The 6,354-nt window shown below is 46.7% G+C and overlaps 2 pseudogenes; one reads left to right on the top strand and one right to left on the bottom strand.

Moving 5' to 3' along the window:
* Positions 1–794: 794 nt before the first annotated feature.
* Positions 795–892, top strand: LOC112064256 (uncharacterized; annotated as a pseudogene).
* A 325-nt stretch (positions 893–1,217) lies between these two features.
* Positions 1,218–6,347, bottom strand: LOC114485482 (60S ribosomal protein L21-like; annotated as a pseudogene).
* Positions 6,348–6,354: the final 7 nt, after the last annotated feature.

Genomic DNA, 6,354 nt, shown 5'->3' with positions numbered 1-6,354 from the left:
ACCGCCAAAAGATACAGGGTCCTGTGTGTCCTTCCCTCAGCCTCCCCCCAGTAGTGGCATCTTACGTAACTAGTACAGCATCCAGACCAGGAAATGGGCACTGTTGCAACCTACAGTCCTTATGCAGATTTCACCAGTTTATATATGTGCTCGTGCATGCATGTGAGGTACTTCAAGTTAGTGTACCTTTTCTGAGTACCACCTATGTGTCAGGCTCCGGGCCAACAGGGATGAGTTAGATTGGACCCCAGCGATCAAGGAACAGTCAGTTGGGGGAACCAGACAGAAGAAAGGACTTCAGAATATATCATGATTGTGGGATAGAGGGGAAGGGCACTGGGCCCAGCCATGGGGGCCTTGAGGGACAAGAAGGAGCTAACAGGTACCGAGGCAGCAGAGGGCGCGGCCTGAGCAAAGGTTTTGACTTTAGGCCTGGTGGGGCCACACAGCTGAGCTGGGACCTGATTGGTGGTGATGGAGACTGCAGTGGGAAGCTGGGGTATTGGAGATGAGTTGGAAGAGTAGCCTCTGTAGGTGGCTCTGAGGCTCCTCCCCTGAGAGTCTCTGCATTTGCTCCTCTCTCTACCTGCAGAGCTCTTTCCCTGTCTCTTGCCATGGCTGGGGTATTCTCACCAGTGACAGCTCAGATCAAATAGCATTTCTTAACTGAGGCCACAGCCCTGACTACCTAACTTCAGTCCCACCAGCAAAAACTACTTTCAATCTAATTATCTTATTTACACCATCCAGGGGACAGGAATATTGCCTGACTTGTTTATTGTCAAGATTTTCTCGTGCTTGCTTCAGCACAAGAAAATTGGAATGATACAGAGAAGATTAGCATGGCCCCTGCACAAGGATGACACAAATTCGTGAACTGGCCCATGTTTCTGGGAGGAATAAATTAGGAGTTTAGGATTAACATATATACACTAGTATATATAAAATAGATAACCAACAAGGACCTACTATATAGCACAGGGAACTATACTCAATACTTTGTAATAACCTATAAAGGGAAAAGAATCTTTAAAATATGTGTATAGGGGCTTCCCTGGTGGCGCAGTGGTCGAGAGTCCGCCTGCCGATGCAGGGGGCGCGGGTTCGCGCCCCGGTCCAGGGGGATCGCGCGTGCCGCGGAGCGGCTGGGCCCGTGAGCCATGGCCGCTGGGCCTGCGCGTCCGCAAAAAAAAAAAAAAAAAAAAAAAAAATGTGTATAACTGAATCACTGCTGTACACCTGAAACTAACACAAAATGTTGTATTAGTAAATCAACTGTACTTCAGTTTTTAAAAAAAAAAAAAAAAGGAAAAATTTTCTCGGGGGCCCCCAAATCAGAACAGGTATCCTGTGGAGGTATCTTGTTTTAGGACTGGATGGGGAGAAAGGAGGGTACTACCACCTTTGGGAGGAAGAAAAGCATATTCCAGTGGAAGAAAGTATGAAGTCACTGTGAATCATTTAAAGTAGGTGGTGTGCTTTTTTTCTTCTTAAGAAGATAAAAATCATTTTGCTATTTTTCAACTAATTTTATTCTACTTTAAGAGCTTTGTGTCATTCAGAGAACTTGGAAACTTCATTCTGCCTCCTCCTGAATTTGTGGAGTAGGTGGGAGAACTATAAAAAGATCCCAAAGATCCACTTTCTTCTGCCAATGGGTGGGAAAGGGGGACAGCGGGTCAGTGGGACTAGAGGTGAGTGGTGTTTGGACATAGGAGCCACCTGGGCATTGAGCATCTTGGAAGCTTCAGTAGTGTTCAGGTCCTGAGGATATGGCACTGGGTCTGGCCCCGGCCCCAGTGGGATTTGCTGTGAGAAATAGGGAAGTGCTTTCCAAGGTCAAAACATGAGTGAAGTCATGTTAAAGCATTAAAGGCAGTGTGATTTTAAAAACTGCACAAAAAGGAAAGATAATTATTGTGAGTTGTTTCCTTCCCAAATTGGTCAGCCTCAAGGCCAGTTGGGGATTGATTTTTCTCCCCTGGACTGTCTGGGTTTGTTGATGGAGGAGGGGAGTCTCCCATGAGCTTGGGAAGAAAGTTGGGCCTTGGACTCAGAACAAGGAGAGAGAGGGGCCAAGTCTGAGAGGCAGGAGAGCAGGTAGGTAAGGTCTAGTTACCTTCAGCAGACATTCCTATGTGCCAGGCTTTGGGGGGGCGGGGGGAGGTGCGGAGAGGGCAGAGCTAGGAGCTAGGTGAGTGCCACGGGCAGGATGCATCAAGGTCGCGTAGTTAGGTGGAGTTAGGGCTCACACAAAGTAGCAGGGGTTGGGGTAGGGAATGAAACCAGAATTGCAGGGAATGGTCAGGGACCCACAAGTTTCTAGGAGCTGAAGAGTAATAGGAAACAGCTCTGGCATCAAGCAGTCCCAGAAATTTGAAGCTATGTCATGTCATGCCTCATAACTAGAATTATCAGATTCCCGGTGAGATAGAAACCAGGCAGAGTACAGGTGCTTTGAACATCAGGTTGAGCGTTAGTGTCAGACCCTGGTTAGGGTCCACTAGGAACCTCAGATTACACATCTTGACTCTCTTCTTCTCTCATCACCTGGTAGACTTTTCCATGCTGACTTTGGCCTTTGCAGGTGAACTTGACCTTGGGAGTCCAACTGGATTAGTGCTTTACCGGTACTAGACTAGCCTGAGCAGGGTCCTTCCTAGTCCACTAAATTAGTGGACCAATTAGTGGATGCTTAGATTCCAGAGGCCAGTGGCAAGACTGAGTAGTTAGGGAATGGGTTGACTTGGTCATCTTTTAGCTGGAAGGTATGAAATTTGGGGTATATTTTGAAGGAACCTAGAGGGTTTGAAGTCACTATTGGGATACAGTGATCATAAGTCAAGCAAACAAAAGAGGTTAAACAACAAAAAGACAAAACAAATGTTGACATGATCCTTGTCCATACGTATAGGTTAATGGGAAAACAATGTGAAAATAAGTGATTTGTGCTCTGAAGGAGAGATACATGGTAGTTAGGAGAACATGTATCCAGAGAGGCTCCCATTGGTCCAGAGCTGGTTGGATTGTTGGATTGGTGTTGAGTAGGAATGAAGGTGGCTAAGGTGACTTTCACAACATCCAGGATTGTTCTATGTTCTTGGGATAGGCTAGAGATGGGGATGTAGATGAGGAAGGTGATGGTTCAGGGTGTTTGGCAGGGCCTTGAACAACTCTTGTGACACCTTTTGGAGGGTTGGGTCAGAGGATGGTCTTGTTTTAGGCCAGGATATAATGGTACTGCAAGAACTATTGGATTGCTTTTCTCCCCAGAAGGGATAAATTAGTATCGTCTGCTTTTCCTAGACTTCCTGCCTCACCTGTGGTCTTCCAAATTTGCATTATGGCTGAAGTGGAGGGCCATTAGGTTGAAGGGGAGCCTTGAGTGTCTCCTTGTTCTCTTGAAGGATACTATGGATTGCTGCTGGGCCTTGCAGTCAGGAAGGCTGACCTTGGTCAGCCATGGGTTTCTCTGGTGCTGGGCTGTCTGAAGGTCACCTGGTAGCATCTGGTGATGTTGGGGAAGAGATCTCTGGAGGCTGGTCCATTCAGGGAACCGGCTTACTCCGATCTGTCATCCTTGTGGTACACAGAATTTACTTTGCCATTCTTTGTTTGAGATTGCTCAGGTCGTTTCTTGACCACAAGTGGAAATCTGGGAATAGAAGTGCTCGGCTGGCTTGGCAGGTTTCCAGGCATTACATTGATCTGCAGTGGCTTGCTGTTTGGTGGGCAGTAAGGATCTGATCAGAGTGCTCTGTGCCTTGGAGCTCTTCCTCAAAGGCCACCTTGGTGACCAGATGCTCCCCGACCCTTTGCTCTGCCAGGGTGAGCCTACACAGGTGTACAAGGGCTCAGATCTGAGACTGGACAACTCCAGTAGATCATCTGGAGGCCCCGGCGTTGGGTCATGATATATAGGGACAAGGGCAGAGAGGGAGGCTGGCTTCACTTACCCAGTTGCCATCCTGGCTGCTGGCCTTCTATTTTTATTTAAAATAAAAAGGAGTAAAGTGATGGTTGTGACGGTGTGATTTAGGGAGCGGGTAGACATACTAAGGATGTGCAACTCCCCCAAAGCCTGGATCCTTGAATCCTGCTGGAAAGATGCTGAACTAATAACGCTGAGATTGTTCTGGAGGGTGAAAGAGTGTTCTGGAAAAGGGTGAAAGATACCCTTTTCCAAATGAGTATCAGAGTCTAGGCATCACAATCACCTGAATAGTTCCTGTGCCTCCAAACCAGAAATTCAGATTTAATGGGTCTGAGGCCCAAGAAACTCTTCTAGTTTTCCAGGTGATTCTAATTTTCAGCCAGATTTAGGAACCTGCCCACCAGTTAAGATCCAGGGACGCTTCCTTATTTTCTCGAACGGACCTTGACCCTGAACCCTAACCATGGCCACATATTTGGTCTTCACTCCTCTTTATGCCCCTTTCCTAACGCTTGTCTTTCAGAGATGCTGCCCCTTGGCTTTGCCTCAGCCTAGATCAGGGCTGGCGGCTCCTCCCTGTTTTGTCCATGAAGAAAAGGGGAGCTCCACCTGGGCGTTTTGATGGGCAGATATGGTAGAACACTTTCTCACAAAACTTGCTGCTTGAGGCTCGACCACATAGTAGATTCTGTCTGTAGAAATCCAGATCCTGAGATGGAGGCAGGACCGTCCTGTGATGGCACAGCAAACAAAAATCTGTTTACTGTCTTCTTAGACATCGTGGAAGTTCTGGAAGTACTGGAAGGCTCAGTGTTTCTACCCCCATGTTTCTTGGGTCCTGCAGACTCTGGCACAGTATTTGTTGCCCTGAGGATATGAAAGGTGGGCATTGCCAGGCAGCAGGCAGCAGGGCTGAATTGGTGGCGTTTTTTTTTTTTTTTTTTTTTTTTTTAAACAGTTCAGGTCTTTTATTTTCTTTACACCTATCATGCCATGAATTCATAGGGAATGGGTTCCAACAGTTCAGGCTCCTATTCATTGGTTCTCACGAAGTGTGCCTCTCTGGGTAGAGCAGGCTGGTGCTTCAGCTGAACCCAAGTCCCTTTCTCTTTGGCTTCCTTCTTTTTCTGATCATTTTCCTTCACATGTTTCAGGAAGCTGTCTCGGCTCTTACAGTGCTTAATATGCTCAATACACACATTAATTCTCTTGGCAAGAATCTTGCCCTTGTTTGTTTACAACAATGCCAACAGCATGCTGGCTAACATTGTAGACTCTTCCAGTTTTGCCATGGGGACACTTGTGGGGCATTCGTTTTTGAACAGTGCCCATTCCCTTGGTAACTACAATATCACCTTTCTTGTAGATTCACATGTATGAGGCCAAAAGAACAAAGCTCCATGTTTTCTAAAAGGCCTAGAGAACATGTAGCGGGTGCCCCTCCTCTTTCCCTTTGTGTTGGTCATTTTGGTGAATTACTGGAAGACGGTGGTTCCGACACAAAGCCTTGGTGGCATTGTTAACATGGGCACTTGGCAAGATCAACTTCCACGGGTGCACGTGTGGGGCTTGTGCATCAAGTCTCGGCAGATAATGGGTCAGGTGGCATAAGGTGGGGGGTTTTAAGACCCATAAGGTGATACAAAATCTGGACAAGACTCAGTCGGAGGGAGGGGCTGTTCATATTTTTCGCTTTTACCCACACTGTCCCTGTCATTCCCTCCTTCCCTCGGTTCACCCCGCGACTGCTCCACTCCCATCCCTGCTTTAGGCTTTCCTCAGGCCTCTGTCCGTGCTGGGAAGCATCTCTTCACCTCAGCTGCACTAGGAGCCCCTGCTCAGGGCTCCCACAGCACCTGTGCCTACCCAGATCTTTATGTTTACCCGTTGTTTTAGAAGTCTTTGAGTGTCTGGATCTTTTACCCAGACAGAGCCACTTAGGGGCAAGGACTGGGTCTGTTCATCTTTGTGTATCCATCACCTCGTGCACTGCCTGGTATGTAATAGGGTTCAGTAAATATCTGTTGAGTGAATGAATCAGTACATGCTTTGAGGGGATGATATAAGTAACTCCCTCCACGACCTTATAGTTGAACATTGTTCATTTATTACGGCGTTGGTACCTATACATAAGCTTATTGATAGCCTTGTATTCAAGATGCATATTAAAGGACATTTTTCTAGCATAAGGAGTGTTTCAGACAGTTTGGAACGTTAACTGAGCACTTTTGAAGTAGCGGATTTATGGTATTTGTGAGAACTACTTCTGTGCTTAAAGCAGTAACGTTTTATTGAAAATGTCACATTAGGAAACAAGCCCTTAGGGAACCTGATATAACTTACTCTTTTATTCTCTGGCAAATGAAGGTATGGCAAGCATTTTAGTATAGAGTTGGTTGGATACTTGAACTGTAGTTCCT

Source organism: Physeter macrocephalus, unplaced genomic scaffold (assembly GCF_002837175.3).
Source record: "Physeter macrocephalus isolate SW-GA unplaced genomic scaffold, ASM283717v5 random_1329, whole genome shotgun sequence".
NCBI classification, from domain to species: domain Eukaryota; kingdom Metazoa; phylum Chordata; class Mammalia; order Artiodactyla; family Physeteridae; genus Physeter; species Physeter macrocephalus.
This window is presented reverse-complemented; position numbering and strand designations above follow the sequence as displayed.